Here is a 17,672-nt window from a genome sequence, read left to right on the forward strand (position 1 = left end):
CAAAAATATCAATCAAACTTACAAATTCATTTATCCTTACCCCAGAAATCCCACTTCAGAAAACCAACTCATAAATATGTTTGCATCTATTTAAAATGATATATTTATAAAGTTATTTATTAGAGTTTTTTTTTCAAAATCCAAAAATTGTATTCATTCAAATCATTATCTACTGGGATATAGACAAATATAGTAGAACTCTACAATAGAATACTACAAAAGCTGCAAAAAAAAAAAAAAAAAGCAGAAACTCTCTTTTCTAGTTACTGCTGCCACATAACAAATCATCCTAAATTTCATGATATAAAACAACCACCATTTTCTTATGCTCATGGATTATCTGGGTCAATAATTCAGAAAGGGTGCAGTAGGGACACCTTACCTCTTTTCTACCAGATATGGGGGCCTCAACTGGGAAGGCATGAAGGCTAGGAGCTAACTCCACTGCTGGACACTGAAGTACTGGGAAGGTCTGCTCACTTATAATAATGGTGAGGACTGCCAGCTCTGGAACCTCCATTGTAGTTAAAGCTACAATACCTACCCATGGCCTCTCCATGTGATTTCTTAAGCTCCTTACACCCTAGTGGCTGGGTTCCAAGAGGAGCATCCTAAAAAGAAAGCGAGGAGGAAGCTGTATTGCTTTCTTTGTCCTAGCTTTGTCACCCAGTGTCATTTCCTTCATAGTTACATTCAGATTGGACTCATGTCTTGATGGAAGGAATGTCTAAGCCACATTGGAAAAAGAACGGGTGGGAGGGAACTATTGATGTTGCCATTTCTGGAAAATACAATCTGTTCCACTACTATGGAAAGACAGGATATAGAATTAAGTCAAGAGCAAGGTATTGAAATGCATGGAATATGCTACTGCTTATGAAAACAAAAGGGAAGAACTAACTATGGATAAAGAACATGAAAAAATATGTAAGAGACTAATAAAAATAGCTAAATATTGTAGGAGAAGTTTAAGGAGCTTATTTTAAAAAAAGGGGGCAGGGGGTAAATGAGGCCAGAAAGAAAACTATATCTCTTCTTTCTCTTCTCTTTTCTTCAAACATGAAAACATGCATCCTCTGAAAAAAGTGTAAAAACAATAATAACTGATAAACACAGTGACAAGCAACAAACATTTACACACACATGTAGCTAATTCTCCCTCTAAAATAATTATGTGGATTTATGATCTTTCCAAGTTTAAAGAAGTATTTACAGGTGAATCAAGAAAGAGCACCTTTCTTGATCCTTAAAATCACCTTAAATATTCTTTATGCTTAGAAAGAGAAAACTGACTTTTCCGCACTCATACTTTCTATTGAGGTCAGTGATAACTCACCGGCACTATAAGGCTCAGACTCAATTCTTCCTCACAGCATTTTGATTCTCACTGAAGGTTAAAATGCCAGTTGATTTTGAATGTTTGATAATAATCTCTCTCTTCTCTCTTTACCTCCCTCTCTCCTAATAAGCACTATTAATTTAGTGTTATCCTGGGACTGACTATTTATTATCGACTTCAAATGTATCATATAATCTTCACAATAACATTATGAGGAAGGAACTATTATTTTGCCAGTTTTACAGATGAGTTTGCAAAATACCAAAATATACACATAGTATGTAATGGAGACTGTGCCTGTAAAGGTTTGATCACCTCCAAAATTTAAATCTCTGAACTCAATTTCAAGACCTCAAATTCTAACACCTGGAGCTAACAGTCCTTTAGAAAATCCTTTAACAAACCACAAGGTCATTCAGTTGGAGGTAACTCTAAAGAGTACTTAAACCAACCTCTTCAATTATAGAAAAGGAAATTAAGGTTGGGGAGACAAATCATCCTGCAAACCCCATGCAGCTTTGTGGAGTAGAATCTAGATCTCCTGACTCCCAATGAAGTATGCTTCTTTCCACAGCAAATGTCCTCCTTCAGACAGGAATTCACTTGGCAACCTATAACCCTTTCACAACTGCCTGTGACAGGTTGTGTTCAGATCTAATCCATTTTGAGGTGTACTCACAGTAGCTGCAATAGCTGAGTGGGAGGCTGATCAGCATCACAAAGGGAGAGGAATGGTCCACTTCCTCTTGGCCTTAAAAAGATTCTAATTATGCTAATGTATTTAGACAACATTATTTATGACTGGTACAGGAGGCTGCTAACAAACAACCATGGAATTAGAATGGGCCCTAACCCGAGAATTCCTGTCAGTTTTGCAGATGAAGGACACACCCAGAGGAAGGTATTTTAGGTTCTGCCACTGTCCCTGGACTTCAAGCAGGACATCACCAGGAGCCATTTTGACTTACTAAGGCTAACTTTCAGTGTTCCTACTGCCCAGTTTATCCTGTGGGTGAAGTGAAGAGTATGTCCCAGCAGGAGCATAGACATACAATATCCATTCACACGTGCAGGAATGACTTCCTGAGCATCTTCTCTGTACCCCATCCTCTCCAGGCCAGGATGCAGCAAGACAGAGATGATCAGGTCCAGTCACTGACAGCTGCTAACCAACCAGCACATATGGATCAACTCACTTCCCTTGTCTATGCCAAATGTTAGCTACTTTATAATCCCTCAACTCTTCAATCAAAAACAAAACCAAAAGAGAAAGCCAGATTTTTTTTTTCAGTTTTCTTGAGACATAGTTGACAATGATTTTTTTAAACTTCCAGTTTAAGCCTAGTATTTCACACACATTTTTGTTTCCATGCACTAATCAATGCCAATACTCCTACTGTAGGTAAGAGGCAGACTTCGAAAAACTGGCTGTGCATTAAATCCCTAGTATTCCACCTATAGCCAAAGCCAAGTTTACGGTTGTAGTGGGAGGCATTTAAAAAAGCACCATAAGAGAATCTAATAGGAACATGAAGGCCCTTTAGTGGAAATTAACTTTGGATAGGACAATCGATGGGGTTTAAATTATTTATGTCTTTCTTATTTAATTGTCTCATATCAGATATTCACAAGCTAAGGCAAGTCTGTGACTTTTTCAGAGATGGCTGCCTTACCCAATGTGCTATTAACTGCTGTTAAAGAACAAAAAACCTAGTTCGAAAGAACTCAAATACATGGAGGCTAAAGAGCATCCTACTAAAGAATGAATGGGTCAATCAAGAAATTAATGAAGAATTTTAAAAATTCATGGAAAAAAATGAAAATAAAAGAACAACTGTATAAACTCTGTGGGACACAGCAAAGGCAGTCCTGAGAAGAAATTATATAGCAATATAAACCTTTCTCAAGAAAGAACAAAGTTCTCAAGTACACAACCTAACCCTATACCTAAAGGAGCTGGAGAAAGAACAGCAAAGAAAGCCTAAACCCAGCAGAAGAGGAGAAATAATAAAGATCGGAGAAGAAATCAATGAAATAGAAACCAGAAGAACAGTAGAATAAATGAAACTAGGAGCTGGTTCTTTGAAAGAATTCATAATATTTATAAGCCCCTGGCCAGACTTATCAAAAAGAAAAGAGAAAGGACCCAAATTAATAAAATCATGAATGAAAGAGGAGAGATCACAACCAACACCAAAGAAATACAAACAATTATAAGAACATATTATGACCAACTATATGCCAGCAAAATTTGACAATCTGGAAGAAATGGATGCATTCCTAGAGACAAATAAACTACCACAACTGAACCAGGAAGAAATAGAAAACCTGAACAGACCCATAACCAGGAAGGAGATTGAAGCAGTCAAAAATCTCCCAACAAAAAGAGCTCAGGGCCAGAAGGCTTCCCAGAGGAATTCTACCAAACATTTAAAGAAGAATTAATACTTATTCTCCTAAAACTGTTCTGAAAAAACAGAAATGGAAGGAAAACTTCCAAACTCATTTTATGAGGCCAGCATTACCTTGATCCTAAAACCAGATAAAGACCCCATCAAAAAAGAGAATTACAGACCAAGATCCTTGATGAACACCAATGTGAAAATTCTCACTAAAATACTAGCCAACAGGATCCAACAGTACATTAAAAGGATCAATCACCATGACCAAGTGGGATTTATTCCAGGGCTGCAAGGTTGGTTCAACATCTGCAAATCAATCGATGTGATATAATATACATTAATAAAAGAAAGAACAAGAACTATATGATACTCTCAATAGATGCTGAAAAAGCATTTGACAAAGTACAGGATCCTTTCATGATCAAATTCTTCAAACTGTAGGGATAGAGGGCACATATTTCAATATCATCAAAGCCACCTACGAAAAACCCACAGTGAATATTAATCTCAATGGAGAAAACCTGAGAGCTTTTCCACTAAGGTCAGGAACACGGCAGGGATGTCCATTATCACCACTGCCATTCAACATAGTACTAGAAGTCCTAGCCTCAGCAATCAGACAACAAAAAGAAATTAAAAGCATCTAATTGGCAAAGAAGAAGTTAAACCCTCACTCTTTGCAGATGATATGATACTGTATGTGGAAAACCCAAAAGACTCCACTCCGAATCTGCTAGAACTTGTACAGGAATTCAGTAAAGTGTCAGGATATAAAATCAATGCACAGAAGTCAGTTGCATTTCTATATACCAACAACAAGACAGAAGAAACAGAAATTAAGGAGTTGATCCCATTTACAATTGCACCCAAAACCACAAGAGTACCTAGGAATAAACCTAACCAAAGAGGCAAAGAATCTGTACTCAGAAAACTACAAAGTACTCATGAAAGAAATTGAGGAAGACACAAAGAAATGGAAAAATGTTACATGCTCATGGATTGGAAGAACAAATATTGTGAAAATGTCTATGCTACCTAAAGCAATCTACACATTTAATGCAATCCCTATCAAAATCCCATCCAGTTTATTCAAAGAAATGGAACAAATAATCCTAAAATTTGTATGGAACCAGAAAAGACCTCTAATAGCCAGAGGAATGTTGAAAAAGAAAGCCAAAGTTAGTGACATCACAATTCCAGACTTCAAGCTCTATTACAAAGCTGTCATCATCAAGACAGTATGGTACTGGCACAAAAACAGACACATAGATCAATGGAACAGAATAGAGAGCCCAGAAATAGACCCTCAACTCTATGGTCAACTAATCTTCGACAAAGCAGGAAAGAATGTTCAATGGAATAAAGACAGTCTCTTCAACAAATGGTGTTGGGAAAATTGGACAGCCATATGCAGAAGAATGAAACTGGACCATTCCTTATACCACACACAAAAAGAGACTCCAAATGGATGAAGGACCTTAATGTCAGGCAGGAATCCATCAAAATCTTTGAGGAGAACACAGGCAGCAACTTCTTCAACCTCAGCCACAGAAACTTCTACCTAGAAACATAGGCAAGGGAAGGTAAGGGAAGCAAGAGCAAAAATGAACTATTGGGACTTCATCAAGATCAAAAGCTTTTACACAGAAAAGGAAACAGTCAACAAAAACCAAGAGACAACTGACAGAATGAGAGAAGATATTCACAAATGACATATCAGATAAAGGCTAGTATCCAAAATCTATAAAGAACTTATCAACCTCAACACCCAAAGAACAAATAATCCAATCAAGAAATGGGCAGAGGACATAAAGAGACATTTCTGCAAAGAAGACATCCAGATGGCCAACAGACACATGAAAAAGCATTCCATATCACTCAGCATCAGGGAAATACAAATCAAAACCATAATGAGATACCACCTCACAACAGTCAGAATGGCTAGACTAACAAGTCAGAAAATGGCAGATGCTGGCGAGGATGAGGAGAAAGGGGAACCCTTCTACACTGCTGGTGGGAATGCAAGCTGGTGTGGTCATTCTAGAAAACAGCATGGAGGTTCCTCAAAAAATTGAAAATAGAGCTACCCCACAACCCAGCAATTACACTACTGGGTATTTACCCTAAAGATACAAATGTAGTGATCCTAGTGGAATACTATGCAGCCATCAAAAGAAATGAAATCTTGTAATTTGCAAGAACGTGGATGGACTAGAGGGTATTATGCTGAGTGAAGTAAGTCAATCAGAGAAAGACAATTATCATATGATCTCCCTGATTGGAGGAATTTGAGAGGCAAGGTGGGGGGCTTCGGGAGTAGGGAAGGAAAAAGTGAAACAAGATGGGATCAGAAGGGAGACAAACCATTAGAGACTCTTAATCTCACAAAACAAACAGAGTTGCTGGGGGATGGGGGGGTAGGGATAGTGTGGCTGGGTTATGGACATTGGGGAGGGTGTGTGCTATGGTGAGTGCTGCGAAATGTGTAAACCTGATGATTCACAGACCTGTACCCCTGGGGCAAATAATACATTATATGTTAATAAAAATTAAAAATTAAAAAAAAAAAAGATCAACACCGGCTGAGCTGTGTGGAGAACGAAAGAGCCCGGTACTGTAAATAAATCTAACTAAGTATTGTTTATTATTCTTGATTTCCAAGACCTTAAAATATCATTACGTTTGACTCTGTTTCCAACAGACAGCATAAAGCTCAAGTGCAGGGGAAAAAAAAAAAAGGACCGGCTCTACAGCTTAAACTGATACAAGTAGGTACCCAATCCTGTCCCATTGGGGTATTAGAAATACACCTTTCTCTGAGCTTGAACTGCTGCTCCCCTATATAACGTACAGATTTTCTTTTTAATTTTTTTATAACTTTTGTAAATTTTTTTCAGTATGCTTTTTTCTGATAATGATACTGCTTAATACATACATTGCGTCCACCATGACTTAACATTCTCATATCCCAAATATGCAGTAACACGTCATGCAAAAATTACTACCCTATGAGAAAGGAAATTTGAGTACTTAAACAAGTACTATCACTTCACAGCTAACTTTGAATAAGTAATAAACTCTGGACAATATGTCAAATCTATAAATGAGGTTAATCGGGCTCTGCCCTAATTTTCCATCACAAGTTTTATAAACCACAAATGGTGGATGCCTGGGTGGCTGAGTTGTTTCAGCATCTGACTTTGGCTCAGGTCATGATCCCAGGGTCCCGGGTTGGGCTACCTGCTCAGCAGAGGGTCTGCTTTTCCCTCTCCCTCTGCCGCTCCCCTTGCTTGTGCTCTCTTATCTCTATCTTTCTCTCTCTCTCTCTCTCTCTCTCTCTCGATCTTAAATATATAAATAAATAAAATCTTTAAAAAACACCCACAAATGGGAAAATTCATGCGAACAGTGCTTTGAATTTCATAAACCATAATAAATTTTTAAAGCATCATCTAAAGTCAAGATTAAAGTTGTTTAAAAGAAATCACTTAAAGCAAGCTGTCACCTCATTAGTGACGCTTCTTACCTGTCCCAAAGATAGTGTATTAGGTCTCTCCACAGAAATAGATGTATATATGTATAGATGTATTATATTTATATGTATATAAATATAAGAATACATATATGTATACTTAAATATGTATATGTATATATGTGTGTGTATATACAGAGAGCAATTTCTTTTAAGGGGATGGCTTATGTGACTGTAGAGGCTGGCAAGTCCAAATCTGAAGAATAAACCAGCAAGCTGGAGACCCAAGGAAGAGTTGCAGTTCAAGTCCAAAGGCAGCTTGCTGACAGAATTCCTTCTCCTTCAGGAAGGTCAACTGTTTTCTGTTATGATCTTCAACTGACTGGATGTGGGCCCATCCACATTACCACATAATGGAGGGTAAACTGTTTTACTCAAAGTCTACTAATTTAAATGTTAATCTCATCTTTAAAAAAAATATCTTCACAGGAACATTCAGGCCAGTGTTTCATCATTTATCTGGGTATTGTGACCTGGAGAGGTTGACACACAAAAATTACCACCACAGAGAGTTACCAATGAGGATTATCACAGAGAAAATACACAGAAGAATAAAGACTTTTTCATCTCCTCCAACCCACATCTATAGCACCTTGTATTAAAAAATGCACAAAAAATGTTTATTGAGTAAGTAGATGAAAACTAGAAACAGGTGTAGGTTAATATGGTTTCATGGTACCTTGAATTCATCTATAAATATCAAAATGAAGAGGAAACATCCAAAAGGCAAAACTGTGGATATTCAAGGGGTTGTCATACAAAATAGTTAGGATATGACACGGAAAGCACCTGACTTCCCCTTTCTTTGCCTGCTTCTCAGGCTCTGAAGTCATCATCTAATCCAGTAATGGCCCTCTTTCGTGCCCCCTTTCACTTGTTATAAAGTTCATACAGAACTTCTCTAGTTTACTGATCTACCCTTGTTTTCACCACCATATCCATAAATTAAATGAACTGTGCACACAACATTACCCTGCAAAAGATAACCTACCTCAGGTGGGAATTTCAAGGAATTACAAGCTTTAAAAATCCTAGTAAAATATCCCGTGTTTTATAATATTTTTATAAGTACCACTAGCTTGAAAAGAAAGAAAATAGAATGTGGTGATATCCAATCCCTCTATTGCTACACCTTTCTATTTAATCCAACAGCATTGGCTGAGTTGTGTAAATAATTAACCACGTCATGGTTTCTAACCCAACTAGGTTTGGAAAATGGTAATTTATTAGGCCAGAATCTTTAAGTTTTGTGCTTAAGGACAGATGGTTGATCGTAAAGTTTGTATTCCTTCCTACTAAATTAAATTGGGGAAAAAAGGTTTAGTTTCTACTATTTAGAAACTGCAAAATAGGAAAAGATGGGTAAGAAAAAAAAATCATTTTCTTTTCTTCATTGTACATAGTTGAAATCTTTCTTTGTTACATTTAAACTATATCCATGTACATCAAGTCTGTTTGGGACTCCTGCTAGTGTTACAGGTGGAAATAAAACCATTAATTTGAACCAGAAAAAAAAAATTAATCAACATTTCATGCCAGCTATAATATGGTTGTAAAACCAAGTATTGCTGTATGTTGTTTTGAAAGTACAGAATCTAAAAGGGAATTATTACCTGAAAAATAGTCAGGTGTCAATTGCACTTCATGCTCTGCCAGATAAATTGATAAAGAAGTATTTAGAATTGGCACATTTCTCCTGGCAGCTGTGCTGAAATGGCCATCAGGGTTGGTTAATTCCCAAGACAAAGGGTTGTAAATTTGCCCTTTGATAACTCATGCCCAGGAATGGAGGAAATAAAATCTCCCAAGGAAGAAGTAGACACTTCCTTTCTTGCTATGGTTGCTGTGCTGGGGTGAAGTAAGAATCATACTTAGACTCATAATATCTGACTATAAGCTCCTCTTCAGCCACATACATGTGGAGTGACTTGGCCATTACATAAATAAATGCTTAAATGTTGTTTTCTATCTATGACTAATGGAGATATAAGGAACATCATCATCTACTATTTAGAAACACAGTATATGAGGTATTCCCAAGAGAGAATTTCCTGTCATAAAGATACATGATTAATAATTATCCTCAGGTACTACAATGGCTCAGAGTCTACACCAACTAAAAACCTCAAAACACAAATAAGATCTCATCACATCATTAGGAAAACTAAGCTTTCTGAGCCTTTTAACCACTGATATTTTTTGGAACTCTAAAAAAAAAAAAAAAGATTATGAAGTATACTAACATTAACATTCCATAATAAAACTTTATAGTAATTTGAAATTCATTCGAAACTGTGTACATATTAATTCATATTAATCACTCCAACTTTCCCCTACAGAGAAAAGTGGACTTCCAAATTGACAAATGATATTTGAATCTCACTGACAACCCAAATACTACCTCATAGGTATAATCACAAAGCAAGCCTAACTTCTGTCTTACCTCCTCACTTAGAGTCTTTAAGGTCATATCAAAATCTCATCTTTGTAAATTGTGTAACACTTTACTTTTTGTTTGTATCTATTCTTAATATATAAAGTATATATATGAAGATATACTGGATATATCAAGATACTAATCTGTGTGTATCAGGATGAATTAGATAGAAACAGACTTTGTTTTCATGGAGCTTACTTCCTAGGATGTTAAAACTGCAGAGTAGTTTGGAACACATGGAAGATGTGTAAGGAGTGCTTTTTATCCTTATGCCCACAGAAATAAATCAAACTTAGCCTTCAACACCTAGTTTAAATGCTACCTTCTCTATGAATCCTCTCCTGATATCTGGCCCATTTGGAAGTGAATTTTTCCTCCTTTCAAAACCCATAGCAGTTCATTATACATTTATCCATCTCCTCACTCAACATATATTTGATGAATGCTTACTCTGTGCACAGAGTAACCATTCAAAAGAAAGACACTCACTGAATGAACCAATGAGTGCATGGATGTGAGCCAACCAAGTAAAATTTATCATCCACTTGGTAAAGACCAGGATTGATGCTAAGTACCCTACATGCACTTTTTTTTATCCCACAATAGTTCAAAGTGGTAGAGATTATTCAAAAGTCTGGGGTCTGTGGATAAAACAAAGAAAGGTCCTTTGAACCTTACATTCCAGTGGGGAAGTCAGACAATAGTTAAATTAAAAAATAAATACATAAAAGTTAGGTGGGATATCATAACTTAGTGTTTAATGTCATGAGGAAATGTAAACCATGAAACCGGGATAGGCAGGGAGAGTGATATAATTTTAGACAGGGGATTGAATTTGAGCGGTCTTAGGAATGAAGGAGTAGAACAAAGGACATACGTGAAGGAAGAGCATTCCAGTTAGAGGGAAAAGCACCTGTAACACCCCTGAGGCCAGAACATGGGAATGTGGCTGAAGAGGAGTAAGCGGGCAAAAAAGAGAAAACTAAGTCAGAAAGCAAGCTAAAATGCAGAGTTGTAGTATCTAGTAGATCATGTGAAGGAATGTGGTAGAAAATCAATATGAAACTGCCTTAAAATTTTGAAGTGTTTAAATTTCAAGAAAGCAGATGTAGTATGGTATAATATAGCAGGAAGAACATTATACTTGCATCCAAAAAATAAGCCCTGAAGAGAAGTAAACATGTGGATTCCTTCCTCAGACCAGGTTATTAAAATTCCCTGAGACTGTTCTCTGTTTTTTAAAATGAAGACAGTATTGCCTGAAGGCAGGGGTGAGAACAATACGGTCCTCAAATCTAAGAGTTAAACCTTAAAACTGGGACAAGTTATATGCAATCCCTTTTATATGAAAAGTGCCTTGAGGAAGAAAAAGTATTCCCTAGGCTGGAAGCAGAAAGGGAAAGAATCTGGCTGTTACTATATTGATAAAAAATCATATATCTCAAGAAAGAATGAGTCCATCAGAAAATGAATCAGTCAGCAAGGAGCAGGACAGAAAGGAAGGCATGAATTATCAGTATGCCTCCAGCACTGACTGGAGAACAAAGTGTCCTAGGAAGATAAAATGATGCAAACGTGTCCGATTCTCCTTATTGTCAAGACAGATCTATCAGACCATCAGAGTCTGATACCGTTAAACAAATGAGTTATCCGGCCAACTCTTCTTGTTCTGATTCCATGCTCACAAGCTACCTTCTGATAATCTAGCTTCCCAGGATTTTCTACGGAGAGAGAATGTTCTGGTGTGCTGGGAAGTTACATTTCTCTCTACAAATCACAGCATTGGCATTCTGTATTCTATACTTTATTCTCCTGTGGATTTAGCTGATGTGAATCAGCATGCCTAAGTCCAATAAAACTCTAAGAAACTGACACTGTCTGTTTTCTGAATCTGGAAGACGGAGGGGTCAGACTCTGGGTTGTGATGAGCTCAGCAGGTGAAGCCCCTCCAGGGGCTGTTGGGAACTAGCCAGCCACACACGTTATTTTTTAACTTCTCTGCTGCCTAATTCAAAAAGGTTGTGGGGTTTAGGTGAAATAATGTACTTGAAAGAGTTTAGGAAGCTGTAAAGTTCTTTTGAGGAACACTGCAAATTGCCTAAGAGATGGTAGAAGAAACAAACTAAGTATGTCCTATGCACCTTGCCCATCTGGATCCTTGGGACCATCTGGAGAATAGAAAAACTTCCAAGCTAGGAGTAACAAAATGGGTGTATCAATCCCATGAAGAATGTAAAACTCATGGGGACAAGTTCAGATACTGAATATACCATTTTTCCCTGAGTAATTTTCTTCAGGGACAGACATTCTGGATTTTCCTTTTAAGATTTCAACATTCCAGGGGCGCCTGGGTGGCTCAGTGGGTTGAGCCGCTGCCTTCGGCTCGGGTCATGATCTCAGAGTCCTGGGATCGAGCCCCGCATCAGGCTCTCTGCTCAGCGAGGAGCCTGCTTCCTCCTCTCTCTCTGCCTGCCTCTCTGCCTGCTTGTGATCTCTCTGTCAAATAAATAAATAAAATCTTAAAAAAAAAAAAGATTTCAACATTCCAATACAAAAATCTAGAATCACCACTAACTCTTTGGTGATATGTATATAGATACATACATAAATACACATATAAATATATAGTACTTATGATAACCAGGCAACAGCCCCAGCTACATAAGTTGTAAGAGCCTGTGCAGAATTAAAATGCAGAGAGCTTTGTTCAAAAATCAAGAAAAAAGTGCTGTAAAAGGTAATAAAAGATAAAGAACATTTCTTCCATGGACTCTCTGCTCACTTGTCATGGTGTCTTTCATTTGCTGATGCTACTCCAAGTAAAGAAAAATTAATTTAAAAAAACTTAGCCTGAGTTTTATTGTCCATCTTCATAATGTGCAATGCCAGCTTTAAATGAAAACATAAGACCACTCATCTTGCCCCTTGTTGCCCCCCTCACCCCAACCACCTGCTCCTGCTCCTGCTCTCTCTCTCAAATAAATAAATAAAATCTTTAAAAAAAAGAAAGAAAAGAAAAGAAAAAGAACACTCATCTTGTAGACCCAATAACCAAAATTACATGGTTCATATTTCTTACAGGTCACCATGCATTTGTATTTCTTTCTTGCTAGGATACAGGAAACACTGCACGAAAAATAATCCATCTGTTTTTAGAACATATTTTGATACACGCACATTCTGCTAACAATGTACCATCAGCTCACTAATGAATAAGGACAGACTGACAGGAGAAAGAACTATGAGTTATTTCCTTTTCCTTCCATGTCATTTTTAGCAAAGGTTGTTGACTAATACAAGGAAGGAACATGAGTAAGAAAGAATAGGGGTTTGAGTCATTGTGTTTCTTGAATGCCATTAGTCTTCTTTCTGCCTTCAAAGAAAGTTTTGTTTTAAGCAGAATTTGTGGTCTCTTGGGGCTGTGGGCAGTCTTACTTATCCAGCTATATATGCAAGACATTTCTTTGTACTTGCTTTGAGCCTCGTTGAACCCCCGCCACATTTGGGTCCACCAGAATTCTATGTTCACAGGCATCACAAATGTTATGTGTGGAGGCCGCAGCACAGAACACACTCAGACGCCTGCTTAAAACCATTAGGAATAATAAGAAATTGAGAATTTTAAGACAGCAGCAAAAGCACAACATTAAACCCAGCCTAGGATTGCTCTGAGCATGGCACAGGTCCTACCACCATGAAGCCAGCCCGGCCATACACCACTTGAAGAAAAAAAACAATTAAACTTTCATAACAACTGTGAGGATGACACTATAATAATCTTTCACTTCAGAATGAGGAAACAAGCACAGAGAAGTGACTCAAGTACTCATAAGACCTAATAAGTGGCAGAGCTGGGATTTGAACCCAGGGTCAGCTCAAACACGTAGTGCTGCTTCTCTTAAAGGCATTGATTTTATTTATTTTTTTATTTTTTTTAAAGATTTTATTTATTTATTTGACAGAGAGAGAGATATCACAAGTAGATAGAGAGGCAGGCAGAGAGAGGGGGGGAAGCAGGCTCCCTGCTGAGCAGAGAACCCAATGTGGGGCTCAATCCCAGGACCCTGGGATCATGACCTGAGCTGAAGGCAGAGGCTTTAACCAACAGAGCCACCCAGGCGCCTAAAGGCATTGATTTTAAATTCACTCCCAGGCTTCTTTGGCTCTTCCTAGCTCCTTTCCCTTCTAAAAATCCAAAAGACAATTCACATTCACCATAAAGAAACCCACAGATATTGTGGGCATTTAATCTAATTGACTACCCTTGACATTAGCAGGTATAATGAATAATAATAGTTATTAGTGAGTGCTTCCCTTGGGCCTTGCAATTTGATGAGATAGTTGTAGTTATTACCTGTGCTTACAGATGTGGACATAGAAGTTTAGAGAAATTAAGTAATCTTTGTCAGACTAATTAGGTAATAAGTGGAAGAGTCAGGATTTGGCCTCAGACAATTAGACATTAACATGCATGGGCTTACAGGCTTTGTCACAGTGCTATAATTTTCCCAATGTCCATTTTAATGGTGCCAAGAGTGAGTGACTGGGACCAGATCTATATAGACAGAGTTTTCTGCCAGATTTCTTTCCAATCTCGCAGGCTCAAAATGAGAGGTATAATTCAGTTGCAAGAATAAAGTGTTTGACATTCAAATGTGTACCCCAGTGCAAATCTGCTAAATAGCTTCTTCCTCTATAGAAAGTTTGAATAGATGAAGCCTAGAATGAAATGCCAGAAATACAAAGAACCCCCAAAATTTAGGATGCTGCCCTTGGGGAAACTGTTACCCTTAGTGGATAACCTCTGGGCAAATATTGGTAAAACTGGATGATTTCTCCTAATTGAATCCAACAGAGGAAACTCAAGTTCTGAGCTTGCCTCTGATGTCCATTAATGCTACATGATTCTTTGGATAACCTTGAGATCAAAGGAGATGGGCATAAAACTGGAAAGCTCCCAGATCAGTCTCAAAAGGAGTTTTCTATTCAGAAGCTGCTTCCAGAATAGCATAATTGTTACAGTAGATCACATAATTAAATAACAAAAGCATTATCAGAATAGCCATCTCCAAAAATCTTACTAAATTAGGTGACATAAAAAAGAAAAGAAAGCCTAAAGAAGTAATTTTAGCTTAGGACATAAAATTAACTGGGGAGCTAAGGGACTGTTAAAGTCCAGAGCCATGTGTAATGATGGAAGACTTTTAAATTCCTGGCAAATTTTCAAGGCACATCAAGGAAAATTAGGACTGTTCTTCCTAACAGATTTTTAATTATAAGAGCATTTTATTCAAAGGAGCTGAATTCTTTTACCCTCCGTTGTATATTCTGCAATTAATTGAAGATTCATCACAGAACACTTGGTTCTTCTACTGCTGTTCACCTAAGGAAATCAACATATCAGAGGCATTTTTAAAAATAACTGAAGACCTAAACTTATTTTAAAAAGCAAGAAATCAGGGCGCCTGAGTGGCTTAGTCATTAAGTGTCTGCCTTTGGCTCAGGACATGATCCCAGGGTCATAGAATCGAGCCCAGCGTGGGGCTCCCTGCTCTGCGGGAAGCCTGTTCTCCCTCTCTTACTCCCCCTGCTTGTGTTCCCTCTCTCACTGTGTTTCTCTCTGTCAAAATAAATAAGTAAATAAAATCTTTTTAAAAATGAAAATAAAAAAATAAAAAGCAAGAAATAAAGAGATTCTCACTTTCTAGTAAAAAAAAAAAAAGCAGCATTCATTCCATTCCCTATTCCTTTATTAGACCACACAGCTCCTGTATTTTCTTTTTTTAAACAGAAGTTGTCTTAACTTGAGTTCTTTCACAAAACAGAGCCAGAGACAAAGGATTACATGTAATAATTTAGTAGGAAATTTGATGGAGGTGTCAGGAATAAGGGATAGGGGAACTGAAATAGGAATGAGGGAGAGGAATATGAGAAAGCATTACCGAGTTGGCCACTGCTACTATGGGGAAAAATGGTGCTCTATTTAAAAGAATCAAATGAGAAGTCATATGAAATGCATCTTTGCTCATGCATCTGCCTGAGACAAAGAAAAAGAGGCATTTATCCATTGGCCTTTATTCATTGGTCAAAGGACCCCCTTCCAACACCACACACACACACACACACACACATACTCTTCAGGATTCCACACATGTGAGTACTAAGTGGGTTCTTGTGAATATCACAAATCATCGTGAAACAGAAGCTGTAGGTCAGGCAGCCCAAGACATGCACTGGGCAAACCTGAGATTCATACTGTCAGGGACTCCTGCACGCAGCTGGGGCGGGGAGCGGGGGGGTCACCAACACAGAACAAGTCACTGTGGCTGCAGTAAGAGGTATGGTGGAGAGGAGGTGAGAGGTTCATAAGAGAGAAGCCCCACAGAGTCAACATGTTCACCTTGAACCAATTTCCACTGGAGCTCTGACCAGCTGTTTCACATTCCCATGGTGCAGATAAATTTTACAATTCTATTCTTAAAGTAATAATAATGATGTTTCAAAGGATTCACAAACATATCTTGCAGTGGATTTAAACTGTCTCCATTCCCAAATCCCACACCATCTTGAACATCTCTCTGCTTCTAATGAAGAGAGTACCCCCACAAGGGTCTACATTAGCCCTCAATGTTTGCTGGCCGATGTTAGGGTTACCTCCCTGCATTGACAAATCTAGCAGTCTGCTCTCTGCCTGGACATTCTGTCCATTCCATTGCATTGCCATGGTTAGGCAGCTTCTCCATGAAGACGAGTATTTTTTGCTTCTACTGGTATTTTTCTTCAGCTTATTCCATTTCTCTGCTGCTCACCTCCCTTCTCTCTAAAAGTGTGATTGCCTCAAAACTCTGACCGCCATCTGCAAAATTCCCTGTGATGCTCCCAACCACAGAGAGTCTTTTCTCCCACTCCCAACCTTCTAACTGTTCCTTCAGCCATTTCCTCTAAAGCCCCATCATTAAGTGTGGAAAGCAGAATCTCAAATGCAATCTGTTCTAATGAGACTTGTGACCTTTCTCTCTGAAACTCTTTTGTGTTTCCGATTTCACACTAATTCTTGCACCCTCCTCGGTCCTAAAGTCTTGTTTATCAGTGCCCTGCAAACACTGATTCTATACATTTCTCAAGAAGAAATAGAATGTGATCAGCCCCTTTTAAATAATTCAGTGGAAAATGCACCCAAATCGTAAATCCCCTGGAGTTCATTTTCATCTTCATTTTAAGAGTTCCCAATATGGTGAACTCTTGGTATTAGAAAAGTTTGGGGGGAAAGAAAGTTAATGTCTGGAAGAAATCTATCCACTTAGGACCAGCCAAAGGTTTGGCTCAAACACTGTTTAAAACTTTTTATATACATACTTACCTGGCAGGGGAGATACCATGATCACGAAGGTGGTTTTCCCAGGGCGAGGCTTATCCATTGCACTCCGGATGTGCTGACCCCTGCGATTTCCCCAAATGTGGGAAACTCGACTGCATAATTTGTGGTAGTGGGGGAAAAAAAAAAAAAAAAAACTTTTTATATACATAGTCATATAATCCTGACTTTACATACATGAATAAATATGATCATATGCATTGCTTTTAATTCATTTTTAATTTGTACTTTACTTTTTTGCTTTGTTCCCAGTTCCCCACCCCACCTACATAACTTCTCTACTGCCTCCTCCCCACTAGGCAATCCAAGTCAACAACCTAAAATGGATCCTCTCATAGTTTTTCTCCATGCTCATGTAGTCACCTATACGTAACACACCCACATACAAATAAATACACACACATATCCAAACACAGTCTTTAGCAATATATTACAAAAATGAAATGATACACAGTATTTTAGCTGTTTTTGTAAAGTGTAATGTAATTTCGCAGAAATCTTTCACAGTCCCTGGCATAGTTCTTATGCATTGTTTTTAGTGATTTGGAAGCACAAAAACTTATTTATGGATTTTTCTCCTACTCTGA

At 37.9% G+C, this 17,672-nt stretch overlaps 1 non-coding gene across 1 annotated transcript; it reads left to right on the top strand.

The window, feature by feature from the left end:
- Positions 1 to 17,062: 17,062 nt before the first annotated feature.
- LOC125110202 (U1 spliceosomal RNA) lies at positions 17,063 to 17,228 on the top strand. The gene has a single exon (XR_007130524.1). It is a non-coding gene; the product is annotated as a U1 spliceosomal RNA (small nuclear RNA).
- Positions 17,229 to 17,672: the final 444 nt, after the last annotated feature.

Source organism: Lutra lutra, chromosome 9 (assembly GCF_902655055.1).
Source record: "Lutra lutra chromosome 9, mLutLut1.2, whole genome shotgun sequence".
Lineage (NCBI taxonomy): Eukaryota > Metazoa > Chordata > Mammalia > Carnivora > Mustelidae > Lutra > Lutra lutra.